General features: G+C 39.3%; 1 protein-coding gene and 1 non-coding gene across 3 annotated transcripts in view; one reads left to right on the top strand and one right to left on the bottom strand.

Annotated features, from left to right (window-relative positions):
• Positions 1 to 20790, bottom strand: part of MSRA (methionine sulfoxide reductase A) — a 263039-nt gene that overhangs the window by 186150 nt on the left and 56099 nt on the right. The gene's annotated exons all lie outside the window — the stretch shown is intronic.
• TRNAN-GUU (transfer RNA asparagine (anticodon GUU)) lies at positions 15399 to 15471 on the top strand. Its single transcript has one exon. It is a non-coding gene; the product is annotated as a tRNA-Asn (tRNA).

Here is a 20790-nt window from a genome sequence, read left to right as displayed (position 1 = left end):
GACAGTCCCTTTGTCCACTACACAGAGAGATAATTCTAAGACTCTACTGCTCTCAGTATTCTACTCCAGGCCCAAATTCTGAAAAGTCTTCCATTCGATCCCATCTCTTCTCCTCCCCTAAGACTATTCTTCACTGACAAGCTGGTACTCCCCAAGAATCAAGCACAAGCCTCTATCAGCACTCAACACTTTCATCACACATTTCTTTGAATGTTTTTCTCTCCAAAAGGGCAAGGTTGTGTATTAATCATCTCAGTACCCGAGTGCTTATCAGAGAACCAAAAATATATATAAATACCTTGCCACGATTGCTTTTCCATGCTAGAATAACTCCACACTTCATTTAGTCCAGTTCAAAGCACTCCCAAGTATAGAACTTAATTACTGTTCTCTGAGGTTACAACAGAAAGCACCTTAACCAAATGGCCTTCATTACCTCCTCTAGATACTAAAGATGACCCAATGAAGACTTAGATAACAGGCTCCTATAGTGTCCTATCATCATCTTATTCATCAAAAATCTTTTTCCTTCAACAGACACCCATTCATATTTTTTATGAAGACATGTATTTTACAGACAAATTACATAGCAATATTAAAACATACTGGAAATGATATCCAGGATAATGGATCTCCATTGAGTTAATACTTATAATTCACTATCATGCTCTCAGAGAGTGCTTGTGTAGACACAAACTCTGAATTATAAGGAAGCAGAACAAGAGCCCACACAGATGTATAAGAACTAAAAGTCATACTACAGGTCCTCCACATTCACAGGGCATTCCAGAGGTCTCAGAAATAGAGGGATTCTCCTAAAAGGTCTCTAGAACCTGCCTTTATGAATTCTGAGATCCTCCCGGAGGGAGCCAAACCAGGCTGGGCTAAGCCAGAAAAGCCAAGGATTGTTGTCTTCCAATATTCCAGGCACCAATGACTTCTCCCCAAAATAATCCTACATCCCTGCTATTCTAGCACCAGCCCAGAGACCAACTCTGCCACTGAGGAAAGGGAGGGGACTGGATAAGAGTTTCACCAAAGGGGTAACAGGGGAGCTGGTTTTAAAGAATGTGAGAAGTTTACCAACTAGTGGAAAAAAAGGGAGGTCAGTCTAAGCAAAGAAAACAGAAAGTGCAAAGGCACAAAGGTAGGGAAGAACACGGAACTTGGGAAAAGAGCAAAAAAATCAAGCACAGCATATGGTGAGGACCTGTAGGAGATGAGGATATCAAGGTGGCTTGGAGTTGGATTGTAAAGAATTTGAGTATTCAGCTGAAGAGTCTGGACTCTATTGTAGGGAAAATAAAGAGCCACTGAAGGTCTTTGAAAAGAGAAAAGATGATTAGGCCTATAGTATTTCCTCAGTAAGGTTATAAACCACTTGAGGTAAAGATCTGTGTTCTATGATCATTTATGTCATCCAAGGGCCTTTATATATAGTTGGAACCATGATTTACATATTTTTGTTTCCCCTTAGCATTTCCCATAGTTCAATGCACATAGCTAATACTCAATTAATAGCTAATACTCAATACTTTGCTGAATAAATGAATATAAGAGTCATTATTTTAAAGTCTTTCCTATAATCAAGAATGTACACCACTGACTAATTATACCTGCCAAGGCTATATAGGCAATGAAGTAAAAACATTACTCCAAAGCAGGAGTGAGGAATAAGAAAAGCTAAAACTAATATTCAAGATCTGCCAACCAACATGAGCCCAGGAGGACAGTTAAAAGCCAGTGAAAATAAAATAACCAGAAACTCACTAAAATCCTGTAAACACCTTTGATTTGGTGTCTGTATCTTTCCTGAGTGATGAAAATTAAGTATCTCCTCAGAGTGATGAAGTACTTTGTATGTTTTCATTTATGTTCAACCTTTGGTATCTTCTGATCAAGATGGAATGTTATATTCATGTGAATTCAAGCAAGAACGTAAGGACCCAGGATTTTCCTTTATCGTGGCAATCAGAGATTCATTCATAACTAAAAATAAGAGTAAATTTAGGTTTTCTCTGACAACACTTCTAACTGGTTCATCAGAGCAAATAGAGTCCAAGTCCAAAGAGAGTCAAAAATTAAAATATTTTAATACTAGCAAGTAACATTCACAACGATCAACAAAAAGCCTGGGTAGTGGGACAGGCACATGTATTGACTGTATTCACCTCATACCACAAATTACTACCCAAATATATAAGACACTTTATTGGATTAACAAAAGACATGGTCCCACCAACTAAGATTCCTTCTAATACCCAGAATATAGAAACTTACATTTCTAGAAATCCAGTCTCTTTTTCCATTCCTAAAGAGAAGAGCCATGAGTTCACACTTAATTCAGGACAGAAGAGCCCACACTCCCCTTTGCATGTACATTGCAGCTGGCCAGCATGTGGGGAAAGAGCACTGTGCAGACCCAGCCCAAGGGAAAGCTGTGGACTTTCCAGACTCTCTTTGGTGCTCCTTCTAGGGACTGTCTCCTTTCTTTGCAATCCTTCTCTTCAAATGCCCAGTGTTTTCTCTGGCCCCAGGGAGCCCTCTTCTCTAACCTCTCTCTAGACCTACCCATCCTCCATTCCATCCTTTGTCATTGCTCTTCCCTTGAAGACCAACTTGGGAAATCAATCAACAAAGTAGAGACGCCTAATTAGATGCCTCATAAAGTCCTACACAGGAATTCCAGTGCTGAAAGAGAACTCCTGGGATGCACAAGACAAAAAAATTCCAAGATAGAATTTTAGGCATTATTCAGCCAGAGTTATCTTGGGCAGCTGTGCATATTCAGCACCCTCATATTAGCTCATGAGGTAAACCAACCATTTTGCTAATATCCAAGCCTCTACCTCACATACAGCCCAAACAGAACTTAATCTTGTTTTCAACTCTAAGATGCCTTCTTCCACCTTAGCAGACCTTGCTCCAGGCTCCTTCAGGATCCTAAGCTTGTAACAATAGCATGTTATCACACTATATCAAAATTATTTCTTTGTCTAGCCTCTTGCCCCCAACAATCTGTCGATCCATCTTTGGACTCTGTACCCTAGAACCTAGCACAGTGCTCAGCATACAGTAAGTATGCTTGCCAATCACTGATTGCCAAATGAATACATTTTTACTCAATCTGTGAAATTAAAGAACTATTATTTGGTGCATTCATACTATAATCTATCTGGGGTTTTAAAGTCATTAGTTGCAAGGATGGTTCTCTCCTTCTTTGACACATAGCTGTAAGGCATGTGTCATGACAGCAGACAGCAAAGCTCCTAATTGGGCAGCACTGGGTCATAGCAGTGGTTCCAGCTATGAATTGACACTTCCTTTCCCTCTAAATTGCCATGGATTATAGATTAAAGAAATGTGCAGGACCTATGGTCAAACCAAACCATAGTGCAGGACCAAAATCCCAAACATGGATCAATCCAAGTGCTCAGCTTCAACACTGCAGCTATTCTGACACTACTGTCCCCACAACATGCTGATTAAAAAAAAAAAAACAACAATGTTTTGTTTTAAAAATTGACACAGTTTGTATTTTTGTATATTTTCTATTTATCACTTCACTCATTAAAGACGTATTGGCTGTAGGCTATGTTCTAACTGTTCTAAATGCCAGGGAAACAGCAGTGACTAAGACAAAATTCCTGTCCCTATGGGACAGGTCCAGATTCCTCAAATTCATCATGCAGATCTATGAGGCTTCCCTAACCATGAAATTGAACTTCTTGTCTTCCCAAGAACTGAATAATCAAATACAGGTTATGGTATCAATCTTTTAGAAAACTCTAATGTTTCTGACTACTCCCTCTATCAAATCAAATCTGATTAGTCACTGCATTCATTTCTTAGGGCTGTGATAAAAGATTACCACAAATTTGGTGGCTTAAACACAGAAATTTATTCTCTTGCAGTTCTGGAGGCCAGAAGTCCAAAATCAAGGTATCAGCAGGGCGATGCTCCCCCAGAAGGCTCTAGGGAAGGATTCTTCTTTTCCTGCATACTAGCTTCTGGTGGCTTGGTAATCTTTGCTATCCCTCTGTTTATAGCTGCATCACTCCAATCTCTGCCTCCATCTTCACATGGTCCGTCTTCCCTGTGTGTCTTTCCATGGTCCGTCTTCTCTGTGTGTCTTCACATGGTCCGTCTTCTCTGTGTGTCTTCCCATGGTCTGTCTTCCCTGTGTGTCTTCACATGGTCTGCCTTCCCTGTGTGTCTTCACATGGTCTGTCTTCTCTATGTGTCTTACCATGGCCTTCTCTGTATCACTGATCTCCCTACCCTCCCACAAAATCTAATCTCCACATGACTGCAAAGTTTCTCTTCCAACGTTGTATGGATATATATTTCTTCATAAGTATTTAATCTATCTCTATTTTACTAGAAGGTGTGGGACAGGGACACAACTTCACTTTCTTAATGTAGTCAACTGTCACGTCACCATTTATGAAATTATCCATCCTTTCAATTCTGATGACAAAGATGATGATCATCTTTATCTTAAAATAAATTCCCATGTAAACCTGGGTCTACTTTTCCACCAATCCATTGGCTTATTCCATTACTAAAACCACACTGTTCATTAACTTTATAGTGTGTTTTAATAAGTCCTCATCTTTGTTGTTTTAACTAAAAGAGAAATCATTTATTTTATTACTTCATCATGAATACAATCACATGCTTATATTCCATAATTTAATTTGATTCTGGAGGAAGGATCAGGCAGATAAATTTAATAAAACTTTACGAGAACTTCTTCTGAAAATATCTTAGTCATTTAAGTTAGTAAAAAATGTGGTATTTATAATATTATCTTGGGTGTTCTCATGCATTTGTTTCATTTGAACTTTATACTTGTTTTAGCGAATCCTTCAAAAATTTTTCATTGGGATTTTTACTGGATTTATATTTCATTTGCATATGAGATTTTGAAAGAATTGATACCTTTACAATATTGATTCTTTCATTAACTTAAGGCTTCTCTTATGCCCTTTAGTGAAGTTTTATAGTTCCTTCTTATATGTCCTTTCTTTAATTTCTTAACTCATTCCCTGGCCCATCACTTCATTCAACCATCCACTTGCCATCCTTCTCAAGCATAAGAACTTTCTTTTGCCATGGAGCCTCCTAGAAAAATCCCAAACATGGATCAATCCAAGTGCTCAGTTTCAACATGCATTTACTTGAAATGAGATACCACTTCACACCCACCAGGATGGCTATAAGGAAAAAGATAAAAACAAGTGTCAGCAAGGATATGGAGAAATTAGAACCCTCATATGTCATTGGTGGGTATGTAAAATGCTGCAGCAAATGTAGAAAACAGTTTGGAAGCTCCCCAAAATGTTAAACTTAGGCTGTGATGTGACCTAGCAATTCTACTCCTATGTATAGCTCCAAGATACCTGAAAATGTATGTCCACATAAAGACCCGTCCATGAATCTTCACAGCAGCATTATTCATGACAGCCATAAAGTGGAAACAACACAAAATGTCCATCAATTCATGAATGGGTAAACAAAATGTGACATATCCATTCAATGGAATATTCACCCATAAAACGAAATGAAGTACTGATACATGCATGCTGTGATATGGATGAACCTTGAAAACATTATGCTAAGCAAAAGAAGCCAGATACCAAAGGCCACCTATTGTATGACTCCATTTAAATGCAAGGTCCAGAATAGACAAATCAAAAGACACAGGAAGTAGATTAGTGGTTGCCAAGAGCTGAGGGGAGGGAAGAATGAATAGTGTCTGCTAAGGGGTACAGAGTTTCTTTCTAGGCTAACGGAAATGATTTGTAATTAGACAGTGATGATGGCTGCACCATTTTGTTAATACACTAAAAGCCACTGAATTGTACGCTGTAAAATGGAGAATTTTATAGACTGTGAATTATATCTCAATAAAATAACTTTAAAAATAATTTTTCAAAAAACATGCAAACACATGAGCTAGCTGCTAAGGGCTTCTAGAGAGAATCACCTACACTCACAGACTGTTGCCCCTATAAACTCATAGTCTTCTACCTTCCATGTTTTTCTAGTCAGTTCTCTTTCATTCTCTTCTTAATGGCCAGTGCACATTTTATTATCTACTTTACTCAAACCTCTAACCCTGCCATCTCCCATTCACTTTCAGCAGATAACATCATCTCAAAGAAAACTTTCCCACTTACCACCACCAAACCTATAAACCTCGCTTTTTGCGCCAATCCCCTCTTCCTACCTTCTTACAGGGATGAGCTGTTTCTCCTCCTCTTTCAAGCTAATCCCTATGCTCTGTATTCCAGTCCTCCAAAGAATATGCCTCCCTCCCTTCTTCTGTATCTTCAACCTTAACCTCCCCCTCAGCACTTGCTCAAGTCCATCCTACATAAACAAGCAAGCAAGCAAACAAAAACCCAGGGTGATATCATCACGATAGCAACCTAAGTCATTCCCAACTTCAGTCCCTCTCACAAGACCTACTAACAATTATCCATAAACAAGATACCATTGTGAGAATCCCACAACGTTGGGGTAAGGCTTAAGCACCCCAATGAGCCACAGAGACCAAAAAGGACTACATTAGAAGGATAAGAGGAAGGACTACACTCTAACCACATCACCCCTCCTGCAGACTGGCACAGTGCTGCACCAAGAGCGCCCCCTGGACCTACAGTTTCTCCCATGGAAAAAGAGAGTCCAAGGTGGACATCCAGCTACCCCAGTATTACAGGATGCTTCCTGGGAGGCCCACTCAGATCTCCCCTCATAGAGATCACTACGGAAACCTGCAGGGTTTGACCAACAGGGATCAGAGAGAGATGGCACAGGAAGCAGGGCTTATAGCAACCAGTCCTGAGATTGTGGGAAACCACATCCTTGCTTGCAGGGGCACTGGAGCATAGATCCCAGCCAGTGGCTCTGTCCATCTGCAGAGCTGAGCCAGTGGCTCCATCTGGCCATAGAGCTTGGTTGGCAATTGTACCTGATCTGGGTCACCAGACAAGCCATACTGGCTGTAGAGCCTGTATTATGAGGCTGCCCAGACACGGAAGCAAATTTGCAGCCCTGCCCAACTACTGAGTATAGCCTCCATTCTTGGCCTGACTAGTAGGCCTCGCCAGAGAACCCACTCCACCACAAAGCTCATCCTATAGCCCAGATTAGGCAGGGTTTGGCAGGGAACCAGGCCATCAATCTGGCTCAACTGTTAAGTACAGCCTCTGACCTCCAACAACCAGAGAGCCTAAAGTGACTCAAGGAAGCCCGTGGAGCCCAGCTTATGGTACTGCCTGGCCACAGAACCAAGCCTATAGCCCTAGTCAACTGCTTAACATAGCCCATGGCCTCACCTAGACAGGGAGTCCAGCCAGAGACCCTGCATAATCTCAGAGCATAGCCTGCAGTCCAACTCAACAAAGGAGCCTGGACAGTTTCCCCTCCTTGACTGTGGAGCCCAGTCTCTAGACCCACCCAACTTCGGGATACAGCTGAAGGCCCCTCCAATCAAAGAGCTCAGCCAGTGATCTTGCCAAACAGCAGAGCATGGCCAACAACCTACCTGACCTACCCTGCCAGGGAACAAAGTCTGTGACCTTGCTCAACCAGAGGTGACTGCAGAGTCTAGCCAGTTATCTCACCTGACCGCAGCCAGCAGCTCTGCCAGATCAAGAAGCCACCCAGTGGCCCTGCCTGAGTGCAAAGGCCAGCCAACAGGCCCACCCAACCACTTAGCCCAGCTAGTGTCACCCCTCCCAACGTCAGAACATAGGCAGAGACCCCAACAGCAAGCTCTGCCTGCTACGAACATAAGTTACCAGCTGACCTGTCCAGTACCCCAAGCTGAGCTGACTGGTGAAGGCCTTACCCTGCTGAAGCAAACCTGTAAAGTCTGAAAGTGGAGACTACTTATTCAAACATGCAATTCCAATAGAAGGAATCAAGGATCACAAAGAATCATACAAACATGATACCACCAAAGGAAACTAATAAAGCTCCAATAACTGACCCTAAAGAAATGGAGACGTATGAACTGTCTACCAAAGATTTCAGAATAATGCTCTTTAAAAAGAGAGAGAGAGACAAATCAAGAAACAGACTCTTAAATATAGAGAACAAACTGATGGTTACCAGAGGGGAGGTGGGTGGGGGATGGGTGAAATAGGTGAAGGGAATTAAGAGTACACTTATCATGATGAACACTGAATAATACATAGAATTGCTGAATCACTATATTATACACCTGAAACTAATATAACACTGTATGTTACCTATACTGGAATTAAAATTTAAAAACTTAAATAAACAGAATAGTCCTCTTAAAGAAGTTCAGTGAACTACAAGAACACACAGACAACTAAATGAAGTTAGGAAAACAACACATGAACAAAATGAGAAGTTCAACAAAGAAATAGAAACCATAAAAAAATTTAAAAAACAGAAATCCTAGAGCTGAATAATACAGTGACTGAATTAAAGAATTCAATAGAAAGCTTCAATGTCAGACTCAACCAGGTAGAATAAAGAATTAATGAACTGAAAGATAGGTCACTGGAAATTATCCAGTCAGAGAGGCAAAAAGAAAAAGGAATGAAAAAGAGTGAGGAAAGCCTATAGGTCTTAGAGATACCATCAAAAGAAGCAATATACACATTATGAGAATCCAGAAGGCAAAAAGGAAGTGAAAGGGACAGAAAGCCTATTTAAAGCAATAATGGCTGAAAATTTCCCAAACTCAGGGAGAGAAACAGACATCCAGATTCATGAGGCCCAAAGGACCCCAAATTTATTGAACTGAAAAGGGCTACAACTAGACACATCCTAATTAAATTGTCAGAAGTCAAAAATGAAGAGAGAATTTTAAAAGCAGCAAGAGAAAAGTGACTTTTCACATTCAAGGGAGCTCCAATAAGACTATAAGCAGATTTCTCAACAAAAACTTTACAGGCCAGAAGACAGTGAAATGATATATTCAAAATTTTGAAAGGAAAAAAAAAAAAAAACCATCAACCAAAAGCCATCCTTCAGAAACGAAGGAGGGGGCGCCTGGGTGGCTCAGTTGTTAAGCGTCTGCCTTCGGCTCAGATCATGATCCCGGGGTCCTGGGATCGAGCCCCGCATCAGGCTCCCTGTTCAGTGGGAAGCCTGCTTCTTTCTCCCTCTCCCACTCCCCCTGCTTGTGTTCCCTCTCCCGCTGTCTCTCTCTGTCAAATAAATAAATAAAATCTTTAAAAAAAAAAAAAGAAAGAAATGAAAGAGAGATACTTTGCCAAACCAACAAAAGCTAAGGGAGTTCTTCACTACCAGACCTGTCTTTCAGGAAATGTGATACAGTATTCTGCATATGGAAATAATATGCTAATTAACATTGTAAAAAAACATAGGAATGTGTACAATTTACTGGTAAAGGTAAATACATGGTCAAAGTCACATTCCTTAATATTATAATGCTTGTATGTAATTCACTTACAGCTCTAGTTTAAAAGTTAAAATCCAAACATATTAAAAATAACCACAAGTACATTAATTTGTTATTGGATACACACTACAAAAGAGATGGAAAATGGTAACATCAATAACCTAAAATGTGAGGGGGTGGAGGAAGAAATATAAGTATAATGCTTCTGTATGCCATTGAAGTTAACTTATCAGATTAAAATAGGATGTTATATTTTATGTAAGCCTCATGATATTCACAAAGGAAAACCCTATAGCAGATACTCAAAAGAATATGACAAAGGAGTCAAGCATACAGCCACAAAAAGTCATCAAAACAGAAAGGAGCACAGCAAGAAAGGAAGCAAGGAACAAAGGATCTACAAAACAGTCAAAAAACAGTAAAATGACATAGTAATTCCTTACCTATCAATAATTACTTTAAATGCAAATGGATCAAATTCTCCAGTCAAAAGACTGGAGTCAAAAGAATGGCTGAATGGATTGAAAAAAAAAAAAAACACCCAATGATATTGCTGCCTACAAGAGACTCACTTTAAGGACATACATACTGAGAGCAAAGGGATGGAATTGTGGGATATTTCAAACAAATAATAACCAAAAGAAACAGTGATAGCTATACTTATATAGACAAATAGACTTTAAGCTAAAAATGGTAAAAAGAGACAAAGAAGTCATTATATAATGATAAGGAGATCAATCTGTCAAGAAAATATAACAATTGTAAATATTTACACACACAACATCAAAGCACCTAATTATATAAAGCAAATACTAACAGAAGTAAAAGGAGAAATAAACAGCAATACAATAATAGTTGGGGGTTTTAATACCCCACTCTTAACAATGGACAGAGAATCAATAAGGAAGCTGAAGGTTTGAACAATGTTATACACCAAATGTATCTAACAGACACATACAGAACATTCCACCCAACAATAGCAGAATACACATTGTTCTCAAGCATACATGGAACATTTTCTAGGATAGATCATATGTTAGGCCCCAAAACAAGTCTCAACATTCTCAAGAAGACAAAAATTATATCTAGTATCTTTTCTGGCCACAGTGGTATATGAAACTAAAAATCAGTCACAGGAGGAAAGCTGGAAAACTCAAAAATATATGGCATTAGACACATATTCTAAAGAATGCAACTGGATTCATATACTACTCACAAAAACTAACTTGAAATGGACTAAAGACTTAATTTAAGACCTATAACCATATAAATCTAGAGGAAAACATTAGGGAAAAGCTCTTTGACATTGGTCTTGGAAATGATTTTCTGGATATGACACCAAAGCACAAGCAACAGAAGCAAAAATAAATAAATGGTACTATATCAAACTAAAAAGCTTCTGCACAGCAAAGGAAACCATCAACAAAATGAAAAGCGTACCTATGGAATGGGAGAAAACATTTGCAAATCACGTATTTGGTAAGGGGTGAGTATCCAAAAGAACTCATACAACAGCATAAATAAATAAATGATGAATAAATAAACAACTTTATTTTTAAAATAGACATCTTTCCAAAGAAGATATACAAATGGCCAACAGGTCTGAAAAGGTGCTCAATATCACTAATCATCACATAAATGAATGAAAACCACAGTGAGATACCACTTTGCATCTGTCATGAAAAAGACAAGTGATAACAAGTGTTGATGAGAATGTGAAGAAAAGGGAACCCTTGTGCATTGTTGGTGGGAACGTAAGCTGGTGCAGCCACTGTGGAAAACAATATGAAGGCTCCTCAAAAAAAATAAAAATAGAACTACCATATGATCCAGCAATGCCACTTCTGAGTATATATCTGAAGAAAAGGAAATCACTATCTCAAAGAGATATCTGTACCCCCATGTTTACTGTAGTACTGTTTACAATAGCCAAGATATGGAAATAACCTTAGTGTCCATCTACGAGTGAATGGATAAAGAAAATGTTATGTATCTATCTCACAAAGGAATATTATTCAGCCATTTTAAAAAAAGGCAGGGTGCCTGAGTGGCCCAGTTGTCTGAGTGTCTGACTCTTGGTATCGGCTCAAGTCATGATCTTAGGGTCGTGGGATCCAGCCCCGCATCGGGCTTTGCGTTAGGCATGGAGTCTGCTTCAGATTCTCTCTCCCTCTCCCGCTGCCCTTCCCGCTCATGCTCTCTCTCTAAAATAAATAAATAAATCTTTAAAAATAAATAAATAAATAAGGAAATTCTGCCACTTACAACAACATAGATGGACCTTGAGGGCATTATGCCAAGTGAAATAAATCAGAGAGAGACAAAGTCTGTATGATCTCACTTACATGTAGAATCTAAAAATGAAAAAACCAAACTCATAGCAACAAAGAGCAAACTAGTAGTTGCAGCAGGGGGCATCAGGGAGAGTTGAAAGGACAAAGATGATCAAAGAGTACAAATTTCCAGTTTTAAAGTGAGTAAGTTCTGGGGATGTAATGTACACCATGATTATAGTATACAATACTGTATTGTATATTTGAAAGTTGCTAAGATAGTAAAACTTAAAAGTTTTCACCACAAAAAAAATGGTAACTATGTGAGGTGATGAAAGTGTGAACTAGCCTTATATGTGTTAACTAACACGTATCAAATCATCACTTTGTACATCTTAAATTGATACATTATATGTCAATTATTTCTCAATAGAGCTGTTAAAAAAAAAAAAAAAAACCTGTCCTCATCAATGCCATACCTTCTGCATTATTAGTCAGCTCAGGATGCTATAACAAATACACCACAGACTGGGTGGCTTCAGTTGACAACAAACATTGATTTCTCACAGTTCCGGAGGCTGTAAAATCCAAGATCAAGGTGCTGGTTGATCTGGTGTCTGGCAAGACTATCCTAGTTTTCTGATAGCTTTTTGTTGTATCCTCACGTTGTGGAACCAGAGAAAGAGGAAGCCAGCTCTCTGGTGTCTCTTCTGATAAGGGCACTAATCCCACTCATAAGGGTTCTACCCTCATGACCTAATTACCTCCCAAAGGCCCCTTCCTCTAATACCATCACACTGGGATTTGGCTTCCACAAAGGAATTTCAGGGGGACACAAACATTCAGTCCACAACACCTGCCAAGTCCAACCCAACCCAGGTCCTGCCTTCTTTGCCAGTTGTCATCTGCATCTCCACCTCCTGTCTTCCAGCACATTCACCCAACAGATATTTAGTGAGCACCTACTAGGTGAAGACACAGTTCTCCACTCTTAGGATACCACAGCAAGCAAGAACAAGGTTCTTGTGCCATTCCTATGTTCTAGGTGATGGGAGTAGAGACAATAAACAAGTAACAAACAGATGAGACCACTACAGAGAGTGACCTTGTTGTGAATAAAATAAAACAGAGTGATGGGAAAAGAGTGACTGGTGGGGGCGAGGGGCTGCTTTAGATGGGGTGGTCAGGAATGACCTCTCTGAAAAGGAGACACCTGAGCTGAGACCTGAGTAATTATAGGAGCCAGCCATAAAAGTTCAAGGCTTCCCAGACAGAGGGAATGGCACCACCAGAAGGCAGTAATGAACTTGGCAAGTCTGAAGAATAGAAAAACTTGCCCAGTGTTCCAAAGTTAGGACAGCCCCAACTATACGATAGTTCCCAAAGCACTCTGTGTTTTCTCCATCATGGAATTTATAACACTATACTAGAATTGCATTTAATTGGAATTTAATTAAGTAATTACTTAATAATTTAATGTAATGTTATTTATTAATTTAGAAATTAACTGCATTTAATTTAGTTAATTAACTTAATGCAATTGGAATTGCATTTAATTGAATGTCTTCCCCAACACACTAAGTTTTGCAAGACAGGGAGCTTAACATATACGATAGACACTCAATAAGTATCTTTTCATGAACTTTCCAGGTAGTTATAACTGAAAATAACGTTGTTTCTTTTCCAATATTTGTATTTATTTCTTTATATTGTTTATGGCATTGGCTGAAATTTCTAACACAAGGTTGAATTAACTATGAAGACACCAAGCATTTTATCTGGTCATGACTTTAATATGAATGCTTTTTTTTCCACCAAGTCAAGTGATATTGCTAATGGCTTTTCATAGATACTCGACTGTGTGAGGAAAGTCACCTTCTACTTCTCATTTACAAAGAGCTTTTTGTCTCCTCATTTTTAGGAAAAAGTAGACATTGGATTAAATCAAGTGGTTCTGAGTAACTATCAGGATGACCATACAGAGTTTCCCCTCTAATGAACTGATAGGATTCATTACAACACTAGCTATCCTAATACTGAACTATCCTTGTGTTTCTGGAGTAAACTCTACCTGATTATGGCAAATTATTCTTTTAATATAAGGAGGTGGTCTCAGAATGTTGATAAAACCTGGGACTTGGGTGTCAGAACAGACTAATGAATTAAAGAACAAACAAAATGCAAATAAAGAAGAAGAAATCTACTCAGATAAATAAATGAACCTAAGAACTGAGTCTTTGAAAATAATAAAGTATATAAATTTGTCGCAAATTTGACCAAGAAAAAAGGCTGACCACAAAAGTCCAACATTAGAAATAAGAGGCTATATGCCCAGATGAAGTGAGCCCAGTCGGTCCTCACTAAAGCCTCAGTCTCCCCACCATAAATCACAGAATATGCACTCACTGAGGGGTGTGTGAGGTTTAAATGTGACAGTGTGTTCCAAGGACATAGTACACGGAGCAGTGCTGGCTCCTTTGAGAAACAAAAAGAAGTTCTCTTTTAAAACTGCTAACATCTTAGATTTGGGCTTTTATCCTGACTGTCCTTAAAAGGTTATTCCAGTCTAATAACATGAATGAGCACATTTTCCTTCTTCCCCTGTGTTCTCGAAGATGTTAAATAACCTAGGCATTCCAGCCATATACTCTGCTTTTAAAACTACATAATCCCAATGGCATTTTAGATCCTAATTTCTTAACCGCTTTCCCTTTTCCATGCCTTTCATTATTCTTGATCTACTTATGCTCTTCTACCTACTTTAAAGGCAATTTTGGTCATTTCTATTTTCTTAGAAAATCATCCATTTAAACCTAATATTTTCACATTGTAAAGTCTGACATAGCATTCTCCTTGTGACGTCCTCTGCATCTGAGGTTTGTCTCTATAGCAAGGATCCTAACTTCTCCAGCAAGGTCTTCAAAAAACTGCACCATGTCCTTCCCACTTTCCCTTCTAAAAGTCCACCGCTCACTGTGTGCTCTAGCCACATAGAACTATTTGTCAGACCTCAGATATCCCACATAGTTTTGTCTCTATGTCTTCACTTATGCTTTTCCCTCCCTCGAATGTCTCCTGGTCTCTACACTTGATACAATTCTACTTATCATTTAAGATTCAACTCAAATGTTAAGTTCATTGTAGCACAGAATTGATCATGCCTACCTCTGTGACTGGGTAACCCTTTGGTCATAATAATTCTCATGGGACTTCTCATATTGGACCATAATTGTTTTTATTTCTCTGCAGCTAGACTTTCAGTTTCCTGATGACAGACTATACCTATTTAATTTCTCTTCCTTTTTAACATCCTTGTTCTATCTAATCCTAGTACTTAGCAAAATGCCTGGCACATAGTAGTAGCCCAAAAATAAGTTCTCATAGCTCCTTGCACTTGTGCTTTACAATCTGTGGTGGTATACTACACACACACACACACACACACACACACACACCCCTACCTATGTAAGATATATTTGGTCTGTTCCCCCCACTGTATTGAGGACAGAGATCTGAACTTTTTGCTTTCCACTGTATCCCCAGTTCTCAGCATAGCACCTAGCATATGGAAAATATTCAAAAAGTATCTGTTAAATGAGTACTACTTAAAGTAAATTAAGTAAGGCTGAATCTACATGAGGCAACTATTTGAGAGATAGTATTAATCTAAGATAGCTTGAGGATTTGACATATTTAATAGAGATTTGGGGAGTGCCTGGCTGGCTCAGTCAGTAGAGCGTGCGACTGTTAATCTCAAGGTCATAAATTCGAGCCTTATGTTGGGCATAGAGCCTACTTAAAATAAAAAATAATAATAAAGTAAAATAATAAAGATTTGAGAGACCTTCATTCTAGAGCCACCCAAATGTGGCAGTTAGGTGAGGACCCATTAGGAGGCTGGAGGAAACACTGCCACTCTTGTGGCATAATAGCTTTTGAAACAATGGTGGCCACAACATGGAATAAAAGCTTCTGCCTCACTCCATTCAACAAACATTTACTGAGTACCTACCTTGTGCCAGGTACTTCTGGAGAGACTAAACATTCCCACATTAAGATACTTCCATCCTCAGTCATACACCCTTTTCCCTTGGAAATGACACATGATATGCTAAAGGTATGCCAAAAAAAAAAAAATTACCAAGAAACCTGTCTGATGGTCCCTCCCTATGATGATTCTGCTTGCTACAGGAGAAGAGATGGATGAATCATAAATGGAGTTAACCTGGGAATCTATTTTATATATTTTGAGGACCTAGCATCCCATTGTTTTCGCTTTTACAAAGTATTTAAAAGGAGACAAGATTAAGTGGCCCTGTGAGAGAAAACTATACAGTGGTACAGCATTGCAATGAGGGAAGAAGCCAGGATGAGGTGGAATGATTTATGTTCACAGGCCACATAAGCATTCCAGATGGCCCCAAATTGGTCATTCAGCATCTATTCGACATCATTCACCGTACATTGACACACCATGATCACACAGCCTTGTAGCGAGTACCAAGGCATGACAGAAGCTCGGTCCAGATGATCAAAGTGAATCCATCACAGCCCAGAAGCATTCTGCCTGTCTCTGGATATAAGAGAAACTCTGTTGTCCTATGGGGGTCTAAGATGCTCTATGTAGTCAAATCGAGCAAATAAGAAATTTTCAGACCTGCTTGACCTCTAGACCTCTAACTAGGACAGTGATGATCTGGCTTTTCCTAGCACTTGTCAGACTGCACCTAGATAAAATGTTGTTCCACATTCTGCATGTCCCTCTGTAGTACAGAAGTAGCTAAATTAGAGCGGGTTAGAGGAAAGCCAGGCAACTAACTCATGTCATATATAAATGGTTGAATACAGAAGGGATATTTTTCAAATATGTGAAAGGCTGCCACATATCAGAATTAGATTTTGTTCTGTGTGACCCCAAAAAGGTACAAGGAGGATCAGCACATAAAAGTAACAGGAAGAAAGATCACAGCATCACAGCTCTATAGAATAACCTACCAAAGATAGCACAGGTCAGCCAGCCTTGGCGAAAGTGAGATCTCTATTGTGAAAACCAAGACAGTCACTTGACAGATTCTGCAAAGGAGACAGAAGGATCAGAGGAGGTGATTTTCCTGGATAATATTTAAGTTATTGTCCAAATATGAGAGCCCATTTTAAAAAGCACAGCAAACAACTAAAGAGTGCAACTTCAAATGCACTCATCAGACAATGACATGGGTGAACAGTGGTGGTTTTCATTTATGCTATTTCTCCTAACTAAACTGTTCGCATTTCTAGCCAGCAGTGACTTATTTGAATCTCTCTTGGCTGCTGGAGACACCTCTGATATGAATCTTAGTGGGCAAGAAGATGGGAAAAGAGGCTAGAGAGCAAGCCACAAATCTGGACACTCCACATCTATGAAAAAAATCACCCAGGAATGATTAAGAATTGAGCAAAATAAAATGGGGGGTGGCGGAGCTTGCTTCTAATAAAACCTGTACTTAAAAACCGGAAGAATTTCTGCAACTCAGAAGTACCCTTGTTAACAATGAAATCTTGTTTTACTCCAAACAAAAAAAAAAAAATACTGAAATAGGCCAAATCTTGCTTGTTTCAAACCAGCTTCCAATAGATATTAACTAAGTAATTTTGATGGTGCTAGAGGGAACAGAGTGGGGCCTAAATTGTGGGCCTCAGTGACAGCAATGTCATAAAACTGGACAGGAGCTTAGTAAATGTCTGTTGGATGCATGAATCACTCAATGAGTCAGTCAGCCTTGGCCTCACATCTGAGAGCCAGGGATTAACTGAAATCTAGGCTCTTGGGAATAAGAGATGATAGAACCTACTGAGAGCAAATGTGCTAAATAGAACATACCTATAAATATGTTGAAGTCAGAGATTATGGTAACCTATCTTTCACTGGCTAGTGATGGTAAAATCCAGAGCTAAGTAAGGTCACATTCAGACTGGTTTTGGACTGCATGCTACCATTTCATCACTCTCCTGGACAATTCAACCATCGGTGGAAAAAGAAGGCAAATAAACCTCCTGAAATTAATGACTTCAGCTCCTCATTTCAGTTCTTCACAATATATACTGAACTACTATCAGAGACAAACTGTTCTTGAAAAATAGCATGATATATTTTCAAAATGTGTAAATTCAAATGCTAAAAGCACATAAGGAAAAAGAAAGCATGCATACACTTCAGCATTTTAGTACTCCAAATATTAATTTAAATAACATTAAGATTAGGTGCTAGGAAGAGAAGGGTTAAAACTGATATACTGTCTGATGTCGAATTGTCTGATGTCTCTGGTTCCTTTGCCAGAGTATTTATTTTAAAGTCAGGCACTACATGCATTGTATCTCCTGGTCTTCATTTGTCTTTTGCTATGCTCAACAATTTTAATGCCAAGAGGAAGAAACTAAGTAAGAAAGGGAATGTGCTGGTCTGAACCTGGAGAGCTGATCTAATTGAACTGAAAAAATTAAAACCCTTCTCCATCTGTTCAGTACACCTGCTGATGGAGCACTACCACAGGTAGGGAGGAAATCCATCAGAGACCAGTTATAAATAGATTTTTATTTCATCTGCTAAAAGCTTGGCAGCCAAGGTGGGAGGGCTGCCCACCCTGGCAGCCAGGCAAAAGCTCTGAGCTGCTTTTGTGTTTAGGTGAAAGGAATAAGGAGACAGAAACCAACAACAACAAAATAAATTTCCCAATAACTCATTTGACAAACAACCAGCAGTCATTAAGTTTGCTTAAAACGTGTCACGCATTTCTGAGACGTGCTGGGGAGATAAAAGATCAGTCACACCCCCTTGTGAGGATGGTACAGAAATCTGATGGGAAAGAGACATGTCCACCCATCAGTTCTGTATACAAAGTTTGTATGTTCCAACTTCCCTTGTGACATTCATAAAATTAAATCAAGAGGGTGGAGCATATTGATAGCATGATACTGTCAACTTTATTGACATGCTGTATCTTTCTGAGGATAAGGTCAATGGAGATCCTAAATGTACCAAAATGTAAACTGAAATCAAATGTTTTCATGGAAAAGAGAAACCAGCAGGCCCAATCCATGAACTATCCGTCTATGGTGAGACCATGAGTGGTTAGAAGCATTAGGATCCCTCCTTGTACGTGTAAGTCAGAGACAGGAACTCCTTGTCACACCCCCTTCAGCCTCTAGAATGGCACCTCACACCTAGAGGGAGGGCAGCAAAGAGCAGACAAGTTCATTCAACTGACAAGTTCATTCAAGCAAGAGAAGCAACAAAACAATCTTCCTCTGAGTAAAAACGGGATCGATGGATGCCTCAAGAAAGGACTGATGTGAATACTCAGATCAGATACTTAAGTGCAAAATGTCAAAGACTGTATTTCCAAATAGGAACCGTGAGAAGAAGGGTGGGGAAGAGAGAAAAGGAATATGTTTCATTTCACTGGAGAAACTTCCTGATGCCCTTCAAGGACATTAAGGATATTACCAACAAGATAATGACCCGCTATTCTGTCACCACCAAGGACAACAAGAGAAATGGGATCAAACTGTGGCAAGGGAAAATTGGGTTAAATATGAGGAAGAATTTCCTGACAGCAAAGGTATTAAACACTGAAAAGGGAAACTAGAGGCGATTAAGGTTGCTCTCTGGAGGTCTTTAAAAAAGTCGAATAGCTTGGCAACTATCTCGGGGTAATTTAGGTACAGTTCCGCCCGCTCCTCTGGCCTTTATCAGTGCTCTAATTCATCCCCTGGCCCAGACAAGACACATTCACCATGGTAAACTACTGTCACACTCTGTTCAATAATGAGCTCTCCGAAGGAGAATAAGCATTAATAAAATGGCAAAAGCTCTCTTGGAAGTAAAACTCATTTTTCTTTATTTAAACTGCACAATGGGTTTTTGTGGTTTTCTTTTCCTTTTTCTTTTTTTCCCCTAACACTTACATCTAGAAATAGCCAAACAAAGCTCATCTCCACTGATCTGTTATTCCAAAGCATTAAAGGGAATCCAGGTGGAAGATTAAGTGTGGAGAATGTTCTGAGTCAGAGTTCCACAGAATAATTTATTATGCACCTCTTTGCTAGGTACTGTTTAGCATGGAGCACTGCTGTCCAGAAATTCTAGTTCTGCTTCTCAGAAGCCTAAAAAAAGGAGCTTCCCATTGGTTTGGCTACAAAGAAGCAAACTAAATGATCTCTAACATTCTAAAATTCTGAAGTCTTTGTTTATTTTATGGCTCTCTACTCAGTGTCATATTAAATAACTTCAAAAGTCTCACTTTCAAAGAGGTCCATGTTCTTTAAAATATTTGAATTTTAATTCTCCCTTTATGTTGAAGAGGGAAAGGAGGATTTTTTTTTATTAACATATAATGTATTATTTGCTTTAGGGGTACAGGTCTGTGATTCATCAGTCTTAAACAATTCAGAGCTCACCATAGCACATACTCTCCCCAATGTCCATCACCCAGCCACCCCATCCCTCCCATCCCCCTCCACTCTAGCAACTCTCAGTTTGTTTCCTGAGATTAAGAGTCTCTTATGGTTTGTCTCCCTCTCTGGTTTCGTCTTGTTTCATTTTTCCCTCCCTTCCCCTATGATCCTCTGTCTTGTTTCACAAATTCCTCATATCAGTGAGATCATATGATAATTGTCTTTCTCTGATTGACTTATTTCACTTAGCATAATACCCTCTAGTTCCATCCACGTAGTTGCAAATGGCAAGATTTCAATTTTTGATGGCTACCTAATATTCTATTGTATATATATACACCACATCTTCTTTATCCATTCATCTGTCGATGGACATCTAGGCTCTTTCCATAGTTTGGCTATTGTGGACACTGCTGCTATAAACATTGGGGTGCACGTGGCCCTTCAGATCACTACATTTGTATCTTTGGGGTAAATACCCAGTAGTGCAATTGCTGGGTTGTACGGCAGCTCTATTTTCAACTTTCTGAGGAACCTCCATACTGTTTTCCAGAGTGGCTGCACCAGCTTGCATTCCCAACAACAGTGTAGGAGGGTTCCCCTTTCTCCGCAACCTCGCCAACATCTGTCATTTCCTGACTTGTTGATTTTAGCCATTCTGACTGGTGTGAG

The sequence above is a fragment of the Leptonychotes weddellii genome, chromosome 2 (genome assembly GCF_054177405.1).
Source record: "Leptonychotes weddellii isolate Sample4059 chromosome 2, ASM5417740v2, whole genome shotgun sequence".
NCBI lineage: Eukaryota > Metazoa > Chordata > Mammalia > Carnivora > Phocidae > Leptonychotes > Leptonychotes weddellii.
The sequence above is the reverse complement of the archived record's forward strand: the minus strand, read 5'-3'. Positions and strand labels throughout refer to the sequence as shown.